Source organism: Dipodomys merriami, unplaced genomic scaffold (assembly GCF_024711535.1).
Source record: "Dipodomys merriami isolate MVZ:Mamm:240054 unplaced genomic scaffold, mDipMer1.0.p SCAF_264, whole genome shotgun sequence".
Taxonomy (NCBI): Eukaryota; Metazoa; Chordata; class Mammalia; order Rodentia; family Heteromyidae; genus Dipodomys; species Dipodomys merriami.
Window position 1 is genome coordinate 901,379 of NW_027204093.1, and position 27,089 is coordinate 928,467.

At 36.9% G+C, this 27,089-nt stretch overlaps 1 pseudogene; it reads right to left on the reverse strand.

The window, feature by feature from the left end:
* Positions 1-22,275: 22,275 nt before the first annotated feature.
* Positions 22,276-22,372, reverse strand: LOC138837165 (U6 spliceosomal RNA; annotated as a pseudogene).
* Positions 22,373-27,089: the final 4,717 nt, after the last annotated feature.

A 27,089-nucleotide genomic window follows, 5' to 3' on the forward strand; every position in this document is an offset into this window, starting at 1 on the left:
ACTCCCTGTGTTGGTGAATAGGAGAAAGAAAAGAAATTCTTATACATGAAGGTGACTGGGAGTGTGTGCACATAGGTATTCACTTATTTATCTGTTGTTATAGTTTTACATATTCATAGTATTAAACGATATGTTATATATATTTAAATATATATATGATCTATTTCATATATATATATATATATATATATATATATATATATATATATATATATATATATATATATATATATGATCACAATTTCCAAAATCCAGAGAACCACATCCATGGGCATCGCTTTCCTATGTTGCTCTCTGGGTAATAAGAAGGAAACCTGGTATTGTACTGTGGTAGAGAAATAACTCAGAGATTCAATCATTTTTCTTTCAATATGTTGCCTGTTCCTACATCTAAAATTAGGAAGTCTGTTAATACATAATACATGTTATAATACATTTAATATATAATACAATATATAATATATTCTATATTATAATATATTATATAATAACTGACAGTATTATATTTTTATAAGGAAAAATACAACAAACGTATCAATGTCCATATTTTCCTAGCCATGATTAGGTTCAGTAGAGTTAGAGGCATTATATCTCAACAGGAAAAGTCTACTGAAGTTCTAATGACCTTGACCTAGATAAGGAGAATTTATGTAAAAGGAGCCTCTCTTCAATTATGAGAAAAGATAAGTTTGGAAGATTTTTCTTTTGTTTTATTTTTTTGTTTTTATTTAGGCCGGACAATGGGCCTGAACTCTAGGCCTGAGCACTGTTGCTCACCTCTTCAATTCAAGGATAGTTCTCTACCACTCGAGCCATAGCAGCATATCTGGCTTTTTCTGCTTATGTGGCACTGAAAAATCGAACCCACGGTCTCATGCATGCAAGGCAAGCACTCTACCACTGAACCACATTCCCAGCCCAAGTTTAGAAGTTTTTGAGAAGAGGAATTTGGCATTTGCTTTGCATCCTTGATTAGTAAAAAATAGATAGCATTTTGCTCCAAATTTTGTCTCCTTTTATGATCGCTAAACAGTTACACATGATCATCATTCCATAGCATGTCTTTAAGTCCTTTTATTTCTTTTATCATTATTGTTTCTTGTTGTTTTGCTGATCCTAAATCTTGCACTCAGGCCTAGGCATTGTCCCTGAGCTCAAGGCTCATGCTCTACCACTTGAACCACAGCACCACTTCTGGCTTTTTCTTCCTGGGCTTGCTTTGAATCATAATATTCAGATCTCAGCCTCCCGGGTAGCTAGGATTACTGGTGGGAGACACCAGTGCCCAGAAAGTCACTCTCTTTTAGATATTATTCTAAAAGCCTCCTATCCAAGGTTACTCCTAAGATATTAAATGGACCTATGCCAATAGTTCCTTCATACTCTCATCTCCTGTTATGGCTATGGAGTATCTTTCCATTGTATCCTGAACCTACTTCACTGTTCTCTTCCTAATCCGTGATTCTAGATGTATTAATAATAATTACCTAATTTTGTGGCTATAAACCCTAAATTACTTACCTATTAATTTAATTTAATTTTTTCAATATGTTTGTTGTTCTGTACAAATCTGAGCTTATATTCACCTCTTGAATCTACCTCTTGGCATGACCATAGCCTGGGCCTATTGTACCTTAAATGCAAGAGGTTAGCCAAAGAACAGCCTACAGTATTCCTGCATAGGAGTCAGGACAGGTAGCTGAGTGCCTGAAAGAAGCAATGCATTTCTGACATGAGAAGGGGTGAGAGAGACAACAGCCTAGAGTGCAAACTGGCAGTCACAACATTTAACAACTTCTCCTTTGGGGAAACTGACCTCCTGCAAAGTGGCAGTGAGATAACTTCCCTGGTGAATTTTTTTATGAAGGAAGTTTTCATGTCTCACTACATAACTCCCTTGTAATCAAAGAGAGGGTCAATCTTTTGTTTACTTCTTAGGCACAGTCTCAGTTTATCTCCATCTTAGACTTTGCTCATTCTCTATTCCTACCAGAAGGTCCTTGATGAGGAGGAAAGTGTGATCTCTTGGTTTCTGATTGGCCCTTTGGGACCTGAGGCCACTTTTAGTTTTCAACCCGTTCCTTCTGACAATGGGAAAGCTCATTCTCTGAATTGTGCCCTAGTATCAAATCTCTTCAGAGAAAGTCAAGGAATGACAGATTCTGCCTGAGGGAGTGAGTTTCTCCATTTCCAATGAGGTCAATTAATATCAGATTCTGAGACCCAGGTGGAAGTTCTTTACCAGATCCTCCAAACTGGAGTGGACGTTAGCTCAGACTCCAAGCCATCCTCATATTTCTCCAGCTCTTTCTCATGAACCAAAAGGTTACAGGAGTTTAGTTCAGAAACAAGGAGAAATGAGAGTAACAGAAGAACCATTGGCAGTGTGAGGAATTAGAAACTTTTGGTGAAAAATAGGGCTCAAAAAATCTAGAATTGTAGGGAGCCGAGGCGAGACTCCGCCCACTCCCTTGCAGCTTTGAGGTTTCCACCCCAGACGGTGCTTGGCAGGATGCCTGGGCTGTGCGCCAGGTAGAGTTCCCAGCCAATCCCATGAAACCTGGTGACGGTGAAAGGCAGGCGACCAACAATAGAAAGACCCGTGTTCCAATTCCCTATATAAGCGGCTGTATTTCGGGTGCACGCTCTCTCGCGCCCAAGCTCTCCTACAACTAAAAGGCTCTCCAATAAAGCGTGATCTGAGAAGACTCCTGGAGTGGTGGTCGTTTTTCCTCGCTGGTCGAGTAGGCGGTCGCTACATAGAATCAGGGAGCTGGGAAGGTGGCTGAGTGGTAGAGAGCTTGCCTTGCATGCTTGAGGCCCTGGGTTTGATTCCTGAACACCACATAAGCAAAAAGAAAAAAGGTGGAAATGGCGCTGTGGCTCAAATGTTAGAGCACTAGCCTTGAGCTGAAGAGCTGAGGGACAGCGCCCAGACCCAGAGTTCAGGCCCCACAACCCGACCCCCCCCCCCCAAAAAAAGAAAATCTAGTATCACTCACATCATTTGGGAATCACATCATAAGATTAGGGAATAAAAGTAATAAATTTCTACCTAATTTACTAACTCCACTACTCTACATTACAAGTGTTCTGTCAAAAGTTAGCTGTCCTAGCTCTATTTTGATCAGGAAAACGGAGCACATTCTTTCTTCACAAAGTTCTACTGAGTATCTTTATCCATACCCCAGGTTGTTCTTACTCTCTACTTCTCTGTTACTTTCCTTTGCTGGATTCAATCAATGACACTTGAAAGTGTTAGCATCTTCAGAAATATAATTACACTTTCTTCTAATCCATTTGTTATAAAGTAAAACAAATTATGGGGAAACGTATATCTATGGTACATTTTCTTCCATGGCATATTTATTTGATGTTATTAAGTATTATTTTAATGGTTTTATTGTTAAAACTTGAGGAAAATGATTTACTATTAGCAGTAATTAGTTTCACATGTTTTTGTATTTTTCCATGTCTGTGTATTTGTTAAGCTTCTAACAGCGTCTTTTCCCCCAACCGTTGTCTTCTTAAAATTGGTTCAAATTATAAACTATATATGATGGTCCTCTATGTGTTCATTGATATATTTAAATTTTGATCTAATATCCACATATTATAGGATATCTTCACCCTATTGTAACTGGTCTGAAAATCAATATGGATATTCCTGATTTAAAGCAAAAACACAATGCCACAAAACGGAGTGAAAGTAGGATTAGGAATATATTCAAAATATTTAGCAATGATACAGTAGAAACATTCACTTCTCATATACCAGAACATGTTCACAGCTATGAATAGCACATTTTCTTCATTCCCTCTTTCTGGTGCATCTAGGTTGATTACACAGCTTGGTTGCTGTGAATATTGCTGCCATGAACATGGATGTTCATGTTGATCTATATTCCTTCAATATGTATCCAAATGCGGTAAAGGACATCAACATATCTGTCTTTTTGATATTGTGTAAACTTCCATTAAGATATCCCTATGGTTTGCACTAGTATACAGTGCCACAAAACCAAATATAGTTCCTGATTTATTTCAGCCTCTCCAGCATTTTATATATTTGAGTGGTGATAGCTATTCTGGTGTGTAAGATAGGATCTCAGTGACTTTCCTCTTTATTTTCCTTCTTATTTTCTATTTGGATATGAATCTCAAACATTTCATTTATTTATTAAACACTACATTTTTCCTTCATTCCTGATTAGTGTCTTTCTTTTTCTTTTTGTATTTGATCGATTTTTAAGATTTATAACATTTTATTTTTTCCCATTACAGATACTCATTTTAGTAAAAAGATTTTTTTCAGTACAGTTGTGCACAATTAACTAAAAACAACAGATTGTACATTTTTATCACTGGATTTTTTTTGTATTTTCAGCCAGGAAATTGTTTCAATAAAGATGCTGAACTTCTTTCACTGATATACTGACAAGTATAGTATCTCATATTGGCCTAAACTGATCTCAGAATTAACAGGCACAGCCTGGGCCACCACATTCTGGGCTAAGTAAAACCACTAACACAGCACAAACTGCATTTAAAGAGAGCAAAGTGCTTCATAAAAGTTAGAATAAAGACATCACCTTCATGAAGCAAATGTTGAAGTTCATAAGCAGACCTTAGGAATCTGAATATCAAGAAGATCAAAGGATAAAAGTATTTAGAAGGACAACATTAGAACTCAAAATTGGGGAGGTGGGACTAACAATAGATACCAAAACTCAATGCTGAAGGGCAAGAGTATTTTACCCCAAACCTCAGCTGTGTCTGACTCTCTCACATAACACACACACACACACACACACACACACACACACACACACACACACACACACACCTAGTGAGAAGTTTTTGCCAAAGTACAGGCATTCTAGATTTAGACTCCGAATACTCTGAAAGTATCCATTGTGAAGACCTTTACTAAAAGTACCCATTGCAAGTAGACTTTTACTGAAAGTTAGAACTCAGGTTCCTGGAAAAAACGTGAAATGTCACAATAACGTTCTGCCCATAAGTCCCCTAGCAATAGCCATCAGCGGATGACAGGAAGTACCTAAAGCTACAGATGTTTTTTAATTTTTTAATTTTTTTTACTTTTTTATTGTGAAAACATTGTACAGAGGGGTTACAATAACATGGGAAAGATAATGAGTACATTTCTTATCAAGCTTTGTAGCTTCCTCCTTTGTTTCAACCTCCCATCCCTTCCCATCCTCCTCCCTGCCCCCTCATCGAATCGTCCTCCCCCCTTCCACCCCACCAAAGTTGTAAAGTTTGTTTTTCTCCATAAGAACTTGTACATCTCATTGTTGCAATAGGTCCACCTGTATCCCTATTTAAACGTTTTGTTTTTTTCCCTTCTCCTCCACAAATTATTGTTTATTGCTTAGCCTGCACTCGATAGCCAATAATATTATTATAAGATTACCCAGTTAACTGTAGGGTCGGGGCTCTCAACTCTGACCCACTGCAATGGTGACAGTTGTGAGTCCAGGCTCGAGCTTTCAATAAATGTCTCCCACGTGGTCACATGAGACTGGCTTCTTGGTGGTCTTTGGGGATTGTTATCTAAGCACAAGACTAGTGTACACAGAGAACCCCAGGGGCAGCTGTATCTGGGACAATGAAGCTTTTTTCCTCTTCTTTTTAGATAATCAATCATGATGTTGCAGTTGGCTCCAAAGCTGCTCCACACCTGAGCAGGAGGAAGGAAAGGATGCCTTAGACTGCAGGACACCTTTGTGTACCCCTGGATTTCTGTGTAAGAATGCAGTTTGTGGTCCTCTAGGCAGGGATCGCCAAGCTGAAATGGGGGTATGCTTTGCCTGGAAGATGGCACCCTGTGAGCCCTGCATTCATGGTGAAGCAGCCTGGAAAGCCCTGTGAACATCTCCGGGATGGCCTCTCATTGGCTTGGAGAAGTTGACTCCTGTAGTTGGACATGGCAGGAGGCAGGAGGAGAGCAGGAATCCAGAAGATGGGAGAGGCACAGAAGCAAATGTACCTATCCATTGAGACTCCTCGGCCATTCTAAGGAGGTTCACAACCCACACGTGGCAGCCACTGCACAGGTCCGCAAAGGCCCTACTTGTCTGGAGCAGTGCTTGATCATGATCCAGAGCTGGAACTTCCCAAGTGGCCCTGAGCTTGGCTGGGCTGGAGCAGAGCCTACCAGCCATACTTCCTCTGCCCTTCTGTGTATAGCCTCCTAGCAACTGCCCCGGCTACAGCACCCACAACAGGCCACCTCCTTGGGGCAGGTTGAGGCTGTGCTGACAATTCCTGGTGCCTGCTTCAAGGCAAGAGCCAGGCCTAGCCCACAGCAGAGCTCGCCGTCACTTCCAAGGGCATCAAGGGAGGCATGACGACCACAGGCCCAACCTTGCTGTCCTCACTGCCCCTAGAGGTTACCTATAAGTCCCTGCCTTTGTTCTTGAAATTCTTCAGGCATTGGTTGTCTCATTTTTCATTATCTGTTTGGGTGGGACTCGAAACTTCTTCCTCTCCTCACCAAACAAACAAGCCCTAGCAAATTCACCCCAAATTCAACACCTCACAGACACTCCCCAGAACCCATCTGCCTTTAGGGCTGCTGCTGCATGAGCTATTACCCAACTGCCTCTTCCTCCCTTCACAGCCTCTGTCAGGGCCTCCTCACCATCCTCTCCCCACCGCCCTTAGCCCCAACCAAAGCTCGGCCTCCCCTGTGGCCTCCTCCCTCTCCACACAGACCCCATTCCCAAGCCCAGCAGGGCCCCTGCTCTAGGGAAAAGAACTGTGGGCCTGGCACAGCAGAATCAAAGGTGTCACAGTATGAAGCCTGCTGAGAATTGGAGGCAGCATAGGTCTCTGATAACTGTCTTTCACTTCACTTACACATGTATTAATATATTAATTTGGTATTTAATATTGGCTCTCATAACTTCTTATTAAGCCTTTGCAGAATAGCTAGTAGAAGTATAGTCCCAAATTCGTATTGTCTCTTGTTTAATTCTTCCGAGATTCAGAGATATTTTAAATAGATATAGCCATCAGAAATTCTCATTTACATAACAGAGTGTTATTCAGAAAATATTTGCTTATGTATCTGTTATCCATTATTTCCAAGACTAGAAACTTTTAAAGTTCCAAATATTATAGGAAGATCTTTGATTCATGTTGAATGGATGTGAGTAGGTTGAGCTGTTGCACACATTCGTGTGTGTGTGTGTGTGTGTGTGTGTGTGTGTGTGTGTGGGTGGGTGGGTGTGCTCACGCACGCGCGCGTCCGCGCATGTATGGGGGGGTTATATGTATCATTGAAATTAAGGACAAGGAACTTTTTTCCTTTTTCTGATATATGCATTATGGTGTTTCTATGTTGGTGGTAAGCTCTGATTTCTTGCTTTTGCCTGATGTGCACATTCCAGCTCAATTTTTCAATTAAACCTTCTTATTTAATTTTGAGCATATAGTGGTCTGATATTGCTTTGTCTTTAATTTGTCATCTAGGATGTTCTTGTCCTCTTTAACTATTAACAGTCAATATAAATTTTACCTCCTGACTGTTTTTCCCCTTTAATTTGCATCTTGAAATAAGAATTATAAGACCTTTGATCTCTGTATTCATGAAAAAAAACATTTTGAATTTTCTGTTTAATGTAATAACACCTGGACACATTTGTTAGCAACAAGATCTTAAAATTTATTTTTTAGTTTTAGTTTAAAAAACCCTCCTCCATGTTTTTAGTATATGGAGACAAACACTTCCTAGTATCAATGATAAGAGTTTTATTCATTAAAATATCAGATAATTCATAATTTTGAATATGTCTAGTGGCAAATGAATACATTTGCTCAATAGATTTGCTTGATAGACCTGTGCACAAACATACCACTCATAAGGGCTGAGAAGGTGGATCAGTTGTAGACAGCTTACCTTGAATGCACAAGACCCTGGGTTTGATTCCTCAGCACCACCTAAGCAGAAAATGGTAGAAGTGGTATTGTGGCTCAAGTGGTAGAGCACTAGACTTGAGCTGAAGAGCTGAGGGATGGCAACCAGGCCCAGATTTCATCACCACCCACAAATTAAATCAATAAATAAAACTCATACTCAAGTACATTAATTTCAAAGATTAATTACCATTTTAGTTAGGGGCAGGGTGCCAAGATATAGCAGACCTTTGTCACAAAGCTTTAAGAAGGATTCAACACCTGACAAGTACTAAAAACAAAAAGTAAAAATTGAGATCTGACAACAACATATAGTATCGCCACTCAAAGAGAAAGAGGTACTAAGAATGAAATACTTTTTATAACATTTCTTAAGAGATTCTGGTTCTACATTAATTATCATATAATGTGACCTTCAAAAACTCCAGGTGAACCTGAGTCTTAAGGACCTCTACAAAAACTGGAATAGAGAATCATCAACCTGGATTTTTCAAATGGTTTCTGTTAAGGTAGTGTATATACAGATCACCCTTTTATAAGTTGCTAATGAGTTCACTTCTTGTTTGACAATCTCATCACTTTGTTCCCTCTCTGATTTTCCATCCTGTCCCTGTCCACAAGTTTAGCTCATTGTGAATATAATATGTACAGAGTACAACTGCTGCATTGGTTTCCCTTTTCTCCTTGAATTTCTGTGGCACCTTCAATGTCAATAAAAGGATAAACAAGAACAGAAAAACGCCTCTTGTTTCCAATTCATGGAATTCATTTCAATATAAATACCTAGTTTTATGAGAGTGTCAGACTCTGTCCACTCATCCTGAACACTTATACTTCCTGCACCTAGTCATAACTCCCACTGGATTCATAGGTCCACAAAGTAATTCTTTTCACTTTCCACACAGGAAGAACCTGAGTGTCAGAAAGATTAAGTAACTTACTGGAAATACTGGGCTGAGCATATTGACTCAGATCTGAAGATCATAGTTTGAAACTAACTCAGGTTGACATATCCCTTACATGTTTATCTCCAGTTTGAGGCAACCTGGACATCAAAGTAACCCATCCTAGCTACAAGAGTCTGGATATCCAGAGCCACAGAGAGAAGTTGGAAGAGCATCAGCAAATGCTCTTGCCCTATTCTAGGGAGTTGCTTGGTGCCAGCTTAGGGTAGAGCTTCACCAGTGAAGGGGAGTAAAACAGGAGTGGTTATTTTAAAAAGCACTGGTCTGAAGCCACAAAATAAGGACCCCAGTCTGTGTGGACCAAAAAGTCTCTAGCATGAGGTTCTTTTTAAATTAACAGGCACGATTTTAGATTTTTGCAGAGTGGGATGGTGTATAGTTTCAGGCAATGTCTACTATGTCAGGTAATCCAGTCTGCTCTTCCACATGTTACTCAATAGCCAGGTTTCATCACAAACGATTTCAATGATATTCTTAAAATTATACTGTGACTTTTACTTCTAATGAATCAAAATTCTGGCAAATGATTTCTGACTTCCAGATGTTCACACAACATTTCTCATGATCTTTTCTACTAGTTTTGTCTTTATTATTGATGTTTATACTACTTTTTTGTTGTTGTCTTTTGTGTATATACCATTTTTAGGGCTTGAACTCAATGTTTAATGGTCTCTGTTGTATTTTGTGCTCATGGTTTATGACACGCCATTCCTTGAGCCACATCCTCACCTTCTGCTTCCTGCTAGATAATTGGAGATAAGTTTTCACATTTTTGTCTGTTTGAACTGGTATTGAACTAAAATATTCAGGTCTTAGCATCCTGAGTTTGTATGATTCTACACTTGAACAGCTAACACCAAACTTTCCTATACTGTTATTTTAATAATGTGTTAGAAGAAAGTGGAAGTATATTTGTGCTGTGTGCAATTTTCAAATACAAGTTTAAATCAATTTGATATAATATAATTGTTACCAATTTTAAGTGAAATCAAAGAATATTACACATTCCAAAGAAATATAATTGAAAAAGTGCATAATCATTTTTTTTAAACATGTAATGGAACTATGAATTTCTTTCACTTTACAATTCATGTTTGATATAACTTTAATTAGCAGACTTCCATGACTAAAAGTAAATATATTAATTTTATACTACAAGAAGCAAAGTTATTATAGTGAAGAATAGATATATCATCATAGCCAGAAGATAAGTTTTTGAGCATTCTCACTATAAAGAAGTGTTACATGCAGAAATTAATGGATATGATGTAGCTTGATCATTAAACAACATATAAATGAATGGGATTACCACTCCATACTTCATAAATGTGTAAAAATTAATTATATAGCTAGGTGCCAGTGGTTCATGCTTGTAACCCTAGCTACTAAGGACGCTGACAAGTGAGAATCATATTTATTTTTTATTTTTTATTGTGAACATAGTGTAGAGAGGGCTTACAATTACATGGGCACGATAATGAGTACATTTCTTATCAAGCATTGCAGCCTCCTCCTTCGTTTACCCTTCACATCCCTTCCCAGCCTCCCCCGCCCGAACACCCAATCCTCCCCCGCCCCACCAAAGTGGTAAAGTTCGTTTTCGACATGACAACTTGTACTTATTGTTGTAACGGGTCCACCTGTATCCTTAAAAGACTTGTTTTTCCCCTTCTCCTCCACAAAATATACTGACATCAAATATAGTGAAAGCAGGGGTTATACTGTGGGGGAGGGACATACAAAGCAACAAAGAAATAATCTTATAAATGTGTTAGAAACAAATGCATAAAAGAAAAAAAAACATTTAAAATACATATCTTGTAATACCTGTTTGGTCAAGTTGGTCAAAATCACTCCATGAGTATTTCTTAAAAGTATATCCAATTTAAGAGGTCAAATACATATTTTGTACTGACAGTCATCTTACAGCAATAACTTACTACATAATTATATGTGTATCTTCTTACCTAACATATACTAAGAGCTGAAAGTGATCTCTTTTATCTAACTTAATGAGGTAAATGCTTTGATTATGATGATGTTATTATTTGACAAATAAAATGTACAGAAGGGTGGTTCCACTGAAATGACAGGACAGAACACTGATAAATAACAACATTGCAACACAGCTCTTTTTAGCCTCACTCTGTCTACATTGGCAAGCAACATTGCAACAGCACACACACACACACACACACACACACACACACACACACATGTGTACACATGTACACACACATATACATACATGGAAATTCAGGGCTTATTGTACAAAAAAGTTCAAATAAAATATTAGTGATTAGGAAAAATTATAATTTGACTTATTACAAAATAATACATAATCCAGTCACCACGGTTGTTACATTTTACCTGTCTCTCCACATGTGACCACTTAATTTATTTTTAGTTCATTCATTCATTCATTCTTTCATTCATTAGTTTGGTGGTAATACGAGAGCTTGAACTCAGGGCCAGGCTCTGTCCCAGAATTTGTTATTTTTTTTTGTTTTAGTTTTCTCAAGGCTAGCATTTTACTGCTTATACTACAGCGCCATTTCTAGATTTTGTTGGTTACTTTCAAACGAGAATCTAATGGACGTTTTTTGTCTGGTTTCAAAGCACAATCATCAGATATCATCTTTCTGATTAGGTAGGATTAAAGACCTGAGCCACCCGTGTGGCTCCTACTTTTTCCTGTACTTATGTAAGGCACATACTTAGATATTAATTTAAAACTGAGAATATAGAAGCAAGATGTACAGTGATGATATTATCCTGTCAGAAATTCAAGTTAGTAATGTAAATTTCTTCTTAAGACATACACAAAAAATACTTAAGAAGAAATCTGATGATGGTGTGTGTGTGTGTGTGTGTGTGTGTGTGTGTGTGTGTGTGTGTGTGTGTGCTGTTGCAATATGTTCCACAAATAAGCACTGTGCAGGGGTGTCCAGCCATTCACAGTTATGTCATGAATATCTGCCTTGAGATATCAACTCATTGACAATGTCTAGGTGTCCACTCTGGGCTTCCAGATGAAGAGGGGTATACTCATTCTCATCCCTAGTATTCATATGAGTGGCCTTTTTGGAAAGTAGTCTCTGCACTGTAGTAAGCTGCAAGACAAGGACTCTACCACTGAGCCACCTTCCCAGCCCAAGGATTAAGATTATTCTCTTTATGTAGCCGACTAAAACGTATTTACTAATTTCTATATATAAATATTATTTCCGTCTCTTTTAAAAAATAAAAAAATTGTTTGCTCTGTAAATTGATTAGAAGCATGGATTTTGTGGCTAGTTCAGTCATTGCACATCTGTATCTCTTCCTCTTTCTCTTTCATGGTTCTCATAGACAAAATGGTTGCTCCATAATTATCCTAATTTATTTTGCTTTTATATTTTTGGTTGCATCATTTCACTTTCTGCTCTGCCATTTCACAAAACAGCACCACACAAATAGAAAAATCCAGAAGTGGTTCTGAGGCTCAAGTGGTAGAGCACTTGCCTTGATTTGAAGAGCTAAAGTACAGTGCCCAGGCCCAGAGTTCAGGCCCCACAACTAATTTAATAAAAAAAAAATCTAAATACTTGATAATTCTACTAACAGATCTGACTGAAATCAGGTGAATTACACTTTTCCTGTACAATGAAGGAATAGGTCCAGGCTAGGAAATCAGCTAGAGAAGGCAGGCAGATTGTATCTGTGACAAAACTTTATGGAAAATGGAATCGCGGATTACTTACTGGTGATTCACTTGCAGTTGAACCATGATTCTGAACTATTGCTTGCTGATTGTGAACTATTGCTTTGATCATTATATTCTCCAAGAAGAAAAAGTGAAATTTAATTGATAGCAAAGGACTACTAATACATTTTGACTTCTCATTAAGCATCTTCAATCATCAAAATCACCTGAAGACAATAGACAGGACTATTTGTAGATGAAAACAAGTGTCTTTAAAAAAAAGAATTGGGGAGTTCCGGGAAGATGGAGGAGGAGAACCTGGAGTCTAAGTGAGCTCTCCAATAAAAAGCAGATTTAGATTTCCAGTGAACAGTCCTAAGCCAGAGAATTACACGAAGTGTGCCATCACAGGACAGAGAGCTAGGCCAGAGAGGGGAAACCCAGGCAAGGAGACACTTTTGAGCTCTTGCCAGCAGCCGCCGCGGGGGCAGCAGCTGTGGTGACGGTGGGCAAGCACAGGAGCCTACCTGAGCCACAGAGTGTCCAGAACGAAGGAGCCAGACACAGCAGGCGAGCAGATTCTTCTCAACACCAGCAAGAACCGACAAAGAGCGAACATCTTCATCCTGCAGTTTGCAGAACAGAGACGAGCCAGGAAACAAGACTCAGCGTGAGTAGAAGCCTGACATCCTCACTCCTTCTCAGGGAGCAGAGGAGGGAAGGCCACCCCTCCCAGCACCGGAGATCTCCATCTTGCATACCGACAAAGGTCGGAGGAGCTGCTAGCTCCAACTCAGGCCTTCGAATAAAATGAGTCATTTAGCAGGTAACAAGAACTTAATGGCAGCGTGACCTGCCAGACCCAGATCCACCCAGTGAAAAGTCACCCAGCTCTGGCGCCAGCCCTTGGAGTGGCTTTCTCCACTGGGTAATCAGAGCCAGAGGCTGCCCCTTCCTCTAGCAGCCTGGGCAATCAATTGAAATTCAGTAAACAGAAACCATGATAATGGCTCCAGGCTGGGCTCTGTGAATTTTCACAAACTAGCCCCAGGGAAAAGCTACTGTTTGTTGAAAGGCCTCAATTCTACCCAGAACCTAGCCTCATCACTGCTTCCCCCTCTTTTCTGATACTCAAAGCAGATTTGCCTCCCAATGAACCAGCCTGGGAAGAGGATCGCCAAATCCTGGGTAAAGCAGAGCATTTTTCTGCCTGTTTGAACAAACTGACAAACCAACCAAGCCACAGGACCACAGGACCACATGCAGACCAGAGAATCCAACAAGAGGCTGGTTACAGACCCAAGGGAGATACAGGACTTTTCCCACTCCTCCAAAAAAAATCAAAGAATTTTTTTTTGTACTTTCTTCTTCTTCTTCTTTTTTTCATTTTTAATATTTGGTACCTTCTATAAATTTTTTTTTGTAAAACTTTTTTTTAAATGTTCAATCTTTGGCTTTTTTGAAAAAAAATTGTTTTCCAGAAACTTTTTTTTTCTCATATAATTTTTATATTACGAATAAGTGAGTGTGCGTTTCTCTTTCTTTTTTGGTTTTCTTTTTCTTTTTTTTTTGTCTTTTTAAATTATCTTTTTGTTTTTTGCTTAGCTCTACTGAACTTCTCATCTTTTACTTCTTCCTTTCTTATCCTTTTCACCTTCTCCTCTCTTTCGTTCTTCTTTATGTGACTTAATTCTTGTCCCGCACATCCTCAGATAAACCCGGAGTTGACTATTAGACATTACCCACATTGTGTACACCCTTAATCCACAAATTTATCACTGAATTCAAAACCATTAAGACTTAAATTCCTTAATAGCAGTACTACCTCTTAATACCTATATAATATTTGAAGCATTTTTATTTTTAAATTTTTCACATCTCCTTTATATCCCTCCCCTTCTCTCAATAAATTCACCTTCTTATCTAAATAGATTGTTATCGCATCTATATAATGTTATTAATTTTTACCTTTCTATTTTTTCTTGGCTTTTTTTTTCCCGTTCCCTTTCTTCTTTTATTCACTCTCTCTACTTTCATCCTACCCAACCTATTTCCTGCTTTGAGATTAGGACTTAGTTAACTCTCCCTGAGCCTCCCCATATCAATCTATTGCTATTTTTTATCCACATCTCTCCCTAACCCTAATAATTACAGGTCTTCCAAATTCTTCTTTGCGGTTCGTAGCCCATTAACGTATAGTTGTTTGATGTTGAATAGATGGATCTATCGAACTAGATTGTATCTGTAGACTATTGACTGTGCAAATTCAGACTTGGGTTGATGCTTGCCTTAGGATAAGTGTTCTAGCACAAAACTGGTGCTATTTTTATCTCACATGGGCAGAGTAAACCGGAAAAACACAAGAAAAATTGCAAATCCGGTTATCTCAATTCCCAATCTTGATAATCAGGGGACAGAACAGATAATGAATAATCCAGAGGAGAATTCACAAATAGCTCTACAAACACTGCTGGCAACATGATAAATGAAAAGATTGAAAGCATAGAAAGGACTCTGTATGAGCGTGTAGGGAGAGAGAGGAGGCAATCCAAAAGTTCATACAGGAATATCATAAGTGTGAGGAAGCTACTCAAAAACTGATACAGGATTTGCATAAGCAGCTTGAGAATACTCAAAGAGAAAGGCAGGAACGGCATTAGCAGGCTGAGAACACTCAAAGAGAACTACAGGAATTGCACGAACAGGAGGAAGCTTATCAAAGAGTAATACAGGAATTGAGACAGCAGGAAGAGAATACAAAAGATCACTAAAGGCATACATGGAATCCATTAACAAAGAGCTGAAGAAAGTCAGGGATACCACAAAGGGAATGCTCAATGGAACCCAACAGAAGGAATGGGAATGCAAGGAAACCATAACCAAACAACTAAGTTATCTGAGAATAAACACTGAAAATCATATTAAGGAGGTAAAGAAGTTCATACAAGAACTAAAACAAAGCTTCAACAAAGAATTTGAAGCCATCAAAGCTGACTAACTAGAAGCAAAAGAAATAAAAAAACAAAGTAGAAAGTCTTGACAGCAGGTTATACCATGCAGAAGATCGAATCTCAGGGATTGAAGACAGCCTAGATATTATAGCACCTAGAAACAGAAGTTAATGGCCTAGGAAATTTGTTTAACAGGATCCTAGCAGAGAACTTCCCAAACATACAAAAAGATAGGCCTATTCAGATACACGAAGGTTTTAGAACTCCAAACAGACCAGACCAGAATAGGACATCCCACCATCACATCATAATCCACAGGATTAACACAGACCAAGGAAAAGATCCTTAAAGCTGTCAAGGAAAAAAGATTAATCACCTATAAAGGGAAACCAATTAGAATCACCTCAGATTTCTCAGCAGAGACAATCAAAGCCAAAAGAGCTTGGAATGTTGTATGCCACGCCCTAACAACAAACAACTATCAACCAAGAATACTGTACCCAGCTAAACTCTCCTTCAAAATTGAAGGCCAAATAAAAACCTTCCATAACAAAGAAAAATTGAAACAATACATCTCTAGCAAACCAGCCCTACAAAAGATTCTTAAAAATGTCCTACACATAGAAAACCAAGGAGACCACAATAAAGTCCAAGAAACTGCACCTAAACTGAGAATCCAAGAACCATAGAAAGAACCCAGTTTTTGCAGCCCCCAAGAAGGTAGATAACATGGCAGGAACTCCCAAATACCTCTCAGTGCTTTCTCTTAACGTTAACGGACTTAACTCTCCAATTAAGCGACATAGACTGTCTAGTTGGAATAAAAAACAAGATCCTTCTATGTACTGCTTCCAGGAGTCACATCTTGCCCGTAAAAACAAACAAATTTTCAATATTAAAGGTTGGAACAAAATCTACTAAGCAATCAGCCCCCATAAACAGGCGGGAGTTGCAATCCTAATATCAGATAAAATAGACTTTAAATTAAAATTCGTGAGAAGAGATAAAGAAGGTTGCTACATATTAATTAAGGGATCTCTCCGTCAAGATGATATTAACTTATAAATATCTACTCGCGAAACAATGGAGCACCCACATTTATGCAAGAAACACTACTTTCCCTCAAATCCCATATAAATCAAAAGACATTAATTGTTGGGGATTTTAACACACCACTCTCTCCACTAGATAGATCAACTCGGCAAAAACTCAACAGAGAAACCACAGACCTAAACAGCTGCATATATCAACTAGACTTAACAGATATCTACCAAATATTTCACCCAGCAGCATTAGAATACACGATTTTCTCAGCAGCATAAGAAACGTTTTCCAAAATAGACCACATTTTAGGACACAAAGCAGACTTGTCTAAATTCAGAAACATTGAAATTATACCTTGCATTCTCTCAGGCCACAAGGGAATAAAATTAGAATTCAACACCAAATGCCACCAAAGAAAGTCTGGTATCACATGGAGACTGAACAACTCACTGCTGAATCACAAGTTGGTCATGGAAGAGATTAGAAAGGAAATTCAAATGTTCATGCTATTCAACAAAAATGAGCACACAAATAACCAGCTCCTCTGGGACACAGCAGTACTCAGAGGCCATTTTATAGCTCTGAACTCCTACATCATCAAATTGGAGAGATCTGAAACCAACAAAGTAGTGACACATTTAACCCTCCATGAAAAAGGAGCAAGATAAACCCCAATCCAGTAGATGGAAAGAAATAATTAAAATTAAATCAGAATTAAATGAATTAGAATACAAAAGAACTTTAGAAAGAATCAATGAAACAAAGAGTTGGTTCTTCGAAAAAATTAACAAAATTGACATACCCTTAGCAAATCTATCAGAAAAAAAAGAGAACACACCCAAATAAATAAACTCCGAGATGAGAATGGAAACATCACCATAGAAACAACCAAGATTCAGAACATTATAGGAGAATACTTCTCAAAACTTTATGCTAATAAGTTTGAGAACTTGACAGAAATGGACCTTTTCCTAGAAAATATTGACATCCCAAAACTAAACCAAGATGAATTCAATCAGTTTAACAAGCCCATATCAAGCATTGAATTAGAAACAGCAATAAGAGTCCTTCCAGCTAAGAAAAGTCCAGGACCAGATGGTTTTTCAGCGGAATTCTACAAGGCCTTCAAAGCAGAGATCACACCAATTCTCCTCCAAATCTTCAATAAAATTGAAAGAGAAAGTTCACTACCAAGCACATTCTAGTAAGCCAGCATAACCCTCATCCCAGGCACTCATCAAAGAAAGAGAACTATAGACCCATTTCTTTGATGAACATTGATGCAAAACTTATCAACAAAATTTTGCCCAATCGACTTCAAAAATTCATCCAAAAAATCATACACCACGATCAAACATGATTCATTTCAGGGATGCAAAGCTGGTTCAATATATGCAAACCAATTAATATTATTCATCACATCAACAGTAGCAAGGAGAAGAACCACATGGATATCTCAATAGATGCAGAAAAAGCATTCGACAAGATCCAACACCCCTTTATGATGAAGGTTTTGGAAAAATTAGGAATCCATGGAACATTCCTCAACACAACAAAGACTGTATATGACAAACCTACAGCCAGCATTATACATAATGGTGAAAAATTAAAGCCATTTCTTCTTAACTCAGGAACAAGACAAGGATGTCCACTCTCTCCACTTCTCTTCTAGCTACAGCAGTAAAACAATATGCAGACATAAAGGGTATCCAAATAGGGAAAGAAGAATAAAACTTTCCCTCTTTGCAGACAACATGATCTTGTATTTAAAGAATCCCATAGACTCCACTCCAAAATTACTCAAATTGATTCAAATCTTTGGCAAAGTAGAAAGGTATAAAATTAATCCCCCAAAATCAATGGCTTTCCTGTATGCCAGCAATGAGGAAAGTGTGGCTGAAATTAGGAAAATAATTCCATTTGTAATAGCCCAACAAAAAATAAAATACCTAGGAATTAACTTTACTAAAGAAGTGAAGGACCTCTATGATGAAAACTTCAAAATCTTGAAAAAGGAAATCAACACAGAACTTAAAAAATGGCAAAATCTCCCATGCTCCTGGATTGGAATGATTAACATCATGAAACTGGCAATACTTCCCAAGGTTATCTACAAATTCAACACGATACCTATCAAAATTCCAACCTCATTCTTCAAGGAAATAGAAGAGGCAATCCAAAAATTCATATGGAACAATAAAAGACCACAAATAGCAAAAACGCTCATCAACGGAAAGAACACTGCTGGAGGAATATCAATACCAAATTTCAAACTCTACTATAAAGCCATAGTAATCAAAACAGCTTGGTTTTGGCATAAGAACAGACTTCAGGACCAATGGAATAGAATTGAAAACCCATAAATGAACCTACAGACATATAGCCATCTAATCTTCGATAAGGGAGCTAAAAAATAGAATGGAAGAAGGACAGCCTCTTCAGTAAGTGGTGCTGGCAAAATTGGTTAATTACTTGTAGAAAACTAAAGCTAGATCCTTATATATCACCCTGCACCAGAATCAACTCAAAATGGATCAAAGACCTCAAAGTCAATGCAGACACTCTGAAAACATTACAGGATGGAATAGGAGAAACCCTAGGTCTCCTTGGCTCAGGCCGAATTTTTCTTAATAGAGACCTGGAAACACAACAAATCAAAGAAAGGTTGGACAAATGGGATTGCATGAAGTTGCAGAGCTTCTGCATGGCAAAGGACATAGCTAGCAAGATCAACAGAAAGCCCACGGATTGGGAGAAGATCTTCACTAGCCATACAACAGACAAGGGTCTCATATCTAAAATATACTTGGAACTCAAAAAATTAAATCCCCCAACAACAAATCCTCAAAGAAACAACTGCCCATTAAATAAGTGGGCGAAAGCCTTAAAGAGAAACTTCTCTGAATAAGAAAGAAGGATTTCCAATAGACAAATGAAGAAATGCTCAACATCCCTGGCCATAAAAGAAATGCAAATCAAAACAACATTGAGATAACACCTCACCCCAGTTAGAATGGCAAAAATCAAGAACTCTAACAACAACAGATGCTGGAGGGGATGTGGACAGAAGGGAACCTTACTTTATTGTTGGTGGGAATGTAAACTTGTTCAACCACTTTGGAAAGCAGTATGGAGGTTCCTCAAAAACTTCACATAGAGCTCCCCTATGACCCAGCAATCCCACTTTTGGGCATTTACCCAAATGTTTACAAACAAGACCACACTAAATTTACCTGCACAACTATGATTATTGCAGCATTATTTATCATAGCTAAGATATGGAACCAACCCAGATGCCCCTCAGTAGATGAATGGATCAAGAAAATGTGGTATATATAAACAATGGAATTCTATGCCTCCATCAGAAAGAATGACATTTCCCCATTTGTTAGGAAATGGAAAGACTTGGAAATATTTATATTAAGTGAAGTAAGCCAAGCTCAAATAAACATAGGTCCCATGGTTTCCCTTATTTTCAATATCTAGTATATGTATGAGTCAAGCAGAGATCAGATAGTGTGATGTTAGGAAAATGAACCCTTAGATATATATTTAAAAGTTTTTTTTTTCTTTCATGCATTTGTTTCTAACGCATATAAAAGATTATTTCTTTGTTGCTTTGTATGTCCCTCCCCTACAGTATAACCCTTGCTTTCACTCTATTTGATGTTGGTATAATTTGAGGAGGGGATGGGGAAAAACAATTCGTTTAATTAAGGATACAGATGGATCAGGTGCAACAATGAGAAGTACATGTTGTCATGTCGAAAATGAACTTTACAACTTTGCTGTGGGTGGAGGATTGGGTGGGAGGCAGGGGGAGGCTGGGAAGGGATGTGAAGTGTAAACAAAGAGGAGGCTACAATGCTTGATAAGAAATGTACTCATTATCTTGCCCATGTAATTGTTACCCATCTGTACAGTATGTTCACAATAAAAATTTTTTAAAAATTCAGAGTTGTATAGCTATTTAAAAAAAAAAGAATTTAGGTAGTCATACAAAGGACTTCTATTTTACTACTGCATTATACATTTTTTCTAATGTTGGATACCAACATTAGAAAGCTATTAGAAAGCTCTTAAAGCCTTTATGTTGAATAGTGAGTTCTTTTACACTATAATATGGTATTTCCCAAATCATTGACATAGAAGGCATTGTTTCCTATTTTCTCATTCCTAGAATAAGCTACACATGAAGACCCCACTGGTCCTCATTTTCAGCCTGTACTTTTGAATACTGAGGAAAATCTTTCCTCTGCTCTCTATCAATTCCCTACTATGCAGTTCGAATAATTTAAAATAGTAAAAATGGAAAAAGAGAAAATAAATCATGGTGAAAAAACATATGCAGGAAATTCACCAGATTTTTCTGACCAGTTCAACCATTGTGAACTCTTGGTGAAATATGTGGACATCTCATTCCCACTTGCACTCAAAGTCCCTGGTTAGGAAATTTTGACGAAGACAAGGAAGAAGATGAAAAAGTGAGAAATGGTATCAATTGCAAGAAAAAAAATATGGTGTAGGATCCAAGCCAATTTATTCTTTGGGATGTTGAAATTAATTGGCTTACTACGGTGTGTAGACTACTTTCCAAAAAGGCCACTCAGATGAATACTAGGGATGAGGATGAATATAACCCTCTTCATTGGTAAGCCTAGAGTGGACACTTAGACATTGTCTATGAGTTGGTAGCGCAAGGCAGATATTCATGCAATAACTCTGAATGGCTGACAACCCTGCACAGTGCTTATATGTACAATAATATTAGAGTGGCTTCTTTCTTAATTCATCATGATGCAGATACCAATACCCAAAATAAGGCCTCTTGACTGACCTGCATCTTGCTGCTGGGAATAGAAATAGAAAAGATACTCTCTTGAACCATTATATCAAACCAGGTCTGAAGAAAAACTTGGAAGAAACTGCATTTAATATTGCCATAGGATAAGTATGTATCACTACCTCTTTGAAGTTGTGGAAGGCTGTACAAATTGTTCTCCTAAGTCATAATGGTTTGGTTACGTTTCTTAAATTTCAAAAATGCCAGTCCATCCTTTGTGTCCCTTAATTTTTTTTCACAATACAAAGTAACAGCAGAATCTTACTTTAAAAATTCATGGATTCCATGGTATTCTTCCAAGTGAATTGCCTGACTTTGATGTCAAAATGTATTCAAGAGTTGTTTGTATATATCTATAATGATTTCTGCAGTTTGTGATTTTTTTAAATCAGAAATAATTTTAACTTATCTGTTGAAATGAATAGTATAGAAACTAAAGTTTTTCCTCGTAGTTTTCTGAAAAAAGTATATCTATGTTTGTATAATATACATAATCTATTTCATTCGCTCCTAGATATAATACTTGGAATTCTACATTGTTATATAATGTATAGGTTCATTAATAAATGTGTCCTTTCAGATTGCATTCCATATAGAAGAAGTTTAAGATTTCTTTTTTTTCCTAGGTCCTTATATTATTTTATTTCTTTGGGATAAAATTACAATGTTATCTAATTTCAATTTTTGTAAAGGTTATGCTATGTAAAGGCCTTTCTAAGGTGAAGAATTAATACACTGATGTCAAACTAACCTTTAGTTCTATAAATTACATGTATTTTTACACTTGTTTTTTGGTAATTAACTTTTTAATAACTGTTTTTCATTTCTTGCATCAGAATAATGAAAATTATGGAATACTTCACAAATTTTCATATCATCTTTGTGCAAGTGCCATGTTAAACTCTGTATTGTAATTTGGGTAGACCTGCTTCTGAAGCATGCAGTACCCTCTAAATTTAAGTACTTAATGTTTCAATCTTTATACAGGCATATATCCATGGTTCCCTATTTGTAACAAGGAACTCTTAATGTTCCTAAAAATGCTATTGATCTTATTTCTCTAAAATTCTGTGTATAGTGGAAAAAACATATCGTTTGGTCAATTACTCACATTTACAATTTTTTTCAGTGTCTATTTTGTCATTTTCATTTTAAATTTGATCATACTTTGAAACCTTTTCAACTAAGTCCAAAGGTGATGGCTTTTCAGGTACTTATTTATCAACTCAGTTAGCTTTGTAAAGCTAATGGATTCAAAGTAAGCCTTACTTAAGAGCTACTTCTAAACTTCTGCAGCTTAAAATTTCCCAAATGAGGTCTTGCTGGGACAAATGTCTACCTGAACGTTTACCCTTCTTCCATGTAGGAACAGACCAACCAGAATATCTTACCCTGACAGCATAGATTGTCTTACTGGAACAAAACTAATCTTAGTTACAAGGGATCATAGAGAGATGAACAGTTCAGACAGAATTGTTCAGAATGGAAGGTATTTTATCAAAATATAATTGTTTATTATACTTATCATTTCAAAAGTAGCTAAAGCCAAGAAGGTGAAAAAATTGTTCATATGCATGATTACCTACTGTTCTAGCCTGTCTATCATCCAACCTGGCAGGAATTTACACTACTGACTTTCTATCACCAAATATTTCCATAGCTCCTGGAGAAGACCATATGTTTCTCCTTGATATTAGGCCTTAAATTGGTAATGTTTTAATCATAGTTTTTCCTCTTAGCTCTAGGCTGTAAATCTACAAATGTTAAAGCTTTAAGTCTAACTCTACCAAAAACTGAGGTAGAGATAAACGAATAATACTTTAAAACAGAGTTTCTTTTGATTCCCTAACCACAACACAATAATGCAAACAATTTTTATTTTATATATGCTTATATATTTTATATTTATATGTGCTGATTTTAAATTTCACACAGTGAATCTTTCTACAAAATAATTGAAGACTCATCTCAATTTCTCATTTCCTACATTATTTCAGGACCCCAATTCCTTACAAGAATTAGCAGAAATCAATTGTGAAATGCAAGGCAACTTAAAATGAAAGATGAGATCACAAAATCTGAGAGAAAGTACTGTAATATGAGTGAACAAAATCACAAATGAACACGATTATTTTTAGTACTCCTCTCCTAATGATTAATGAAAGATTTCAGTGCAGCCAAAAAAATAGTTTCTGTAGGGCTGGGAAGGTGGCTCAGTGGTAGAGCACTTGCCTTGCATGCCTGAGGCCCTGTGTTCGATTCCTCAGCACCACATAAGCAAAAAGAAAAAAGCCGGAAGTGGCGCTGTGGCTCAAGTGGTAGAGCGCTAGCCTTGAGCTGAAGAGCTGAGGGACAGTGCCCAGGCCCAGAGTTTAGGCCCCACGACTGGACAACCTCCCCCCAAAATAGTTTCTGTAATAATAGATACATAATTGGTCTACCAAGGCTAGGAATACTTGATTTAAAGGTCAAATATAATTTAGAATAGCATTAACTGGGAAGATCCTTAGTGGTTCAAAACACTGGTAGTTCAGTAAAACTAGGTTCTGTAGTGTAAAAATGTTGTCATTCTCAAACCAATGATAACCTACATTTTATCTCCCTAACGTATATTCATTTTCAAATAAACTATTTAAAATCACATTTGCCAAAATAACCTTGACAAGTAGATGATAGTGAGTTTACAAGGTTTTCAAGTGTAGGGAGCAAGTTACAATAGAGTTGATTTACCTACCCAGCACTAATACCAAACAAGTTAAACCATTCATTAAAGTGTAGAAATAGGACCCCTCACCATTTGTGTTGTTTAGTAGGTGCCTTCCAGAAATGTGTTAAATGGATCAGCCTCCCATATTTCAAACACAAATATTAGCTAACAAAATAAATTTCATCAAATAAGAAGGTACATTTTAAAAAGTCACTAATAGCTGCCTTATCATGTGTTGGTTTATGTTTTCCCTATCTGTCTAACATAGTAAGAAATATGATTTTAAGTCTTGAATATGGGTACTGATGAGAGATGTGATAAACAAAATCTGTCTTCTATTTCTGTCATATTCCTCTAAGAAGTAAATTTTAGTTTTCTTCTTTTTCCAAAACTTATAGGTAGTAGAAAAAATTATCCTATGTAAAATAAAATAATCACACACCATTATCCAAAGCTATTTATAAAAATTGGTAGTTAGGAATAAATTATAAGCCATTTTTAAACTTTCTTATTGATTAAAGATTAATCTTCCAAATGAATGAGAATAAAATCATGTCTAAGTGCTTAACATCTCCAGTCTTGCAAATTGTTATTGCAGATGAATGAATTATGGAAATATAAGCTGACAACAGTTCAAGTGTATGTGGGAGTGAAACTCCATGGAATGCATATAAACCTTTCAAAGTATTAACAGGCAGTTTAACAGAATGACTATCAGGAAATTGAAACCAGAGAGGAACAATAGTCAAGAAATAGAACGAATGAAAAATAGAACAAGGGGCAAGTACAGCTAGAATACTCAATGTACATATGTAATAAAGGAAGTGCTAAATCTGAACTCAATCTTGGAGAAAGGGTTGGTTGAGGTTGATAGAAGGAGTGACTCTGATCCAGGAGCATTGGACAATTAGATGGACATATTTAATTGTAACACACTTGCACAACCTTTTGAAATTCACTTAAAAACAACAATAAAAACACACAAAAATCACAACCAAACAGCAATCTCTAGAGAGTATGAATATGACCTCTCAAAATTTTAAGCTGTTAATGAGGGGCGGTCTTTGGAAAAGCAAAGAAAGCTGTTCAAAGAGGGAAGCTTGGGGTAGGGGAGAATTTTGAACAGATTTAAAAAGATTGTCTAAGGTTATAAATCACCTATAGCTACTGCAAATATTTTCTTCTGCGAGTGCTCTTTGTCTGAACTGGATACTCCAGTCCTGAGGCACACTTGATAGCTTGTGAAGAAGAATGGAAGAAGCAAGATCAAGAACCTATTACTCCACTGGAGAGAAAATAGTCCTCTATGTTTCCTCTCAATCTCTTCACTACTCCATTTTCATACTTTTAATAACGTCATGTGATTTTGAATTTTCTTTCCTTCTTTGTTCTCACAAAGTAATTGTTCAAAATAATTCATTAAATATTATTTGCCATTATTTTCTATCATGCTGTTCACTTGTTCAAGCGAGTCCATTAAACTTCCCCTTTTCATTTGGTTGCCACGAAAACCCAACAGCTATGTTAATGAGGACCAACACTACTGCAAAACTTTGTCTCCAAAAATCCAGTCGAAGAACCTATAATCACAACTATTTGGCTATATTTTTTTTTTCATTTTTCTTTTACCTTGAAATTTTCTTGTGTCTAAAGTGCCCACAAAAATAAGTACTCAACCACTTTTTGGTTCAATCACTTCTAACCTCAACGATATATTTTGCTAAAAAGATATTTAGAGGAAACCTAAGAATACTCCACTATTATCGTCTCTCTTAAGACTTTTATCTTCTCTCTTAAGACTCTCCTTAGATACCATATCAGGAACAGTGAAGTTATTCTTTGCAAAATTATTTAAATAGATTATTTTCCTCTTGGTCTTGTATTTGCTCAACATGATATATGGAGAAGAATAGAGTTAAATCACCGATTCCTTGGATGACATTGTCTGTTACAAAGGACAATACTTCTATGTCCTACTTCTATCTCCCCCTCTTAGCTCTTGCTTGATTTCCAATTAATCACAACTTCTTGGCTTCAAGTCTAGTGAAGCTGAAGGACTATAAGACGTCCCCCACTGCTACATCTTCATGGTTTCTCTTTGAAAACTCTTTTACTTGGAGGTGGAATTTATTGTCATGTCTTCATTCAATTTGTTCTTCATTATACTGAGCCAAATAGGCTCTGTAAAATCTCTTTAGGTATCAAAAACATTAAGACAATCTATATCAAAAAGTTTTGGTCCCCTCCATTGCTGAAACCAAAATGCTTAGCTAGGGTTTCTAATAACGTGTTTTCTTACCTTTTCAATTTGCTCAATTCTTTTCTGATCCCCAAACTTTCTGGCTTATGTAAAAAAAGAAGTCTTCACTATCTCATGTTAATAAGGATATTATATTTTTTAAGCTACTATGAAATGTGAAATCACTGGTTTGAAGTATCCAATCAGATTTTTTTCTGTGTTTCAGTGCTTCACATGCAAAGACATTGTGGAAAGTATTAAAACAGAAAAGTGTAAACTCAATACGTTGTTTCATTGTGAAGGGCACTTTCTCCCTAAATATTTTGACTCAAATTATCTTTTTAAGGGAATTACTTTTTAGTAATTAAAGGTCAATTCACAAATTTTGATGTCTTATTTAAAAAAAAAAGCTTTGAATTTAAATTCGATTACAACCTTGTTTCACTCAGTAAGAATATATTTCCTGGGTAAGGACAATTCTCATGGGAACCTACAGGATTTACAGCAAGGTTTGTGAGGTTTGTTTGTTTACTGTGAAAATGAGCCATCTTACCCACATTGCTCCTTCTCAGCTAAGTCTCCATGAATTTCTTTGCATGAAAGCCTATTTTCTCAGGCAATTTTAAATTTTCTTAATAGGCTAAGTTAAAATTTTGAACAATTAACATTTACCTGTCATAATTTTAAAACTCTTTTGAAATTCCTTTATCA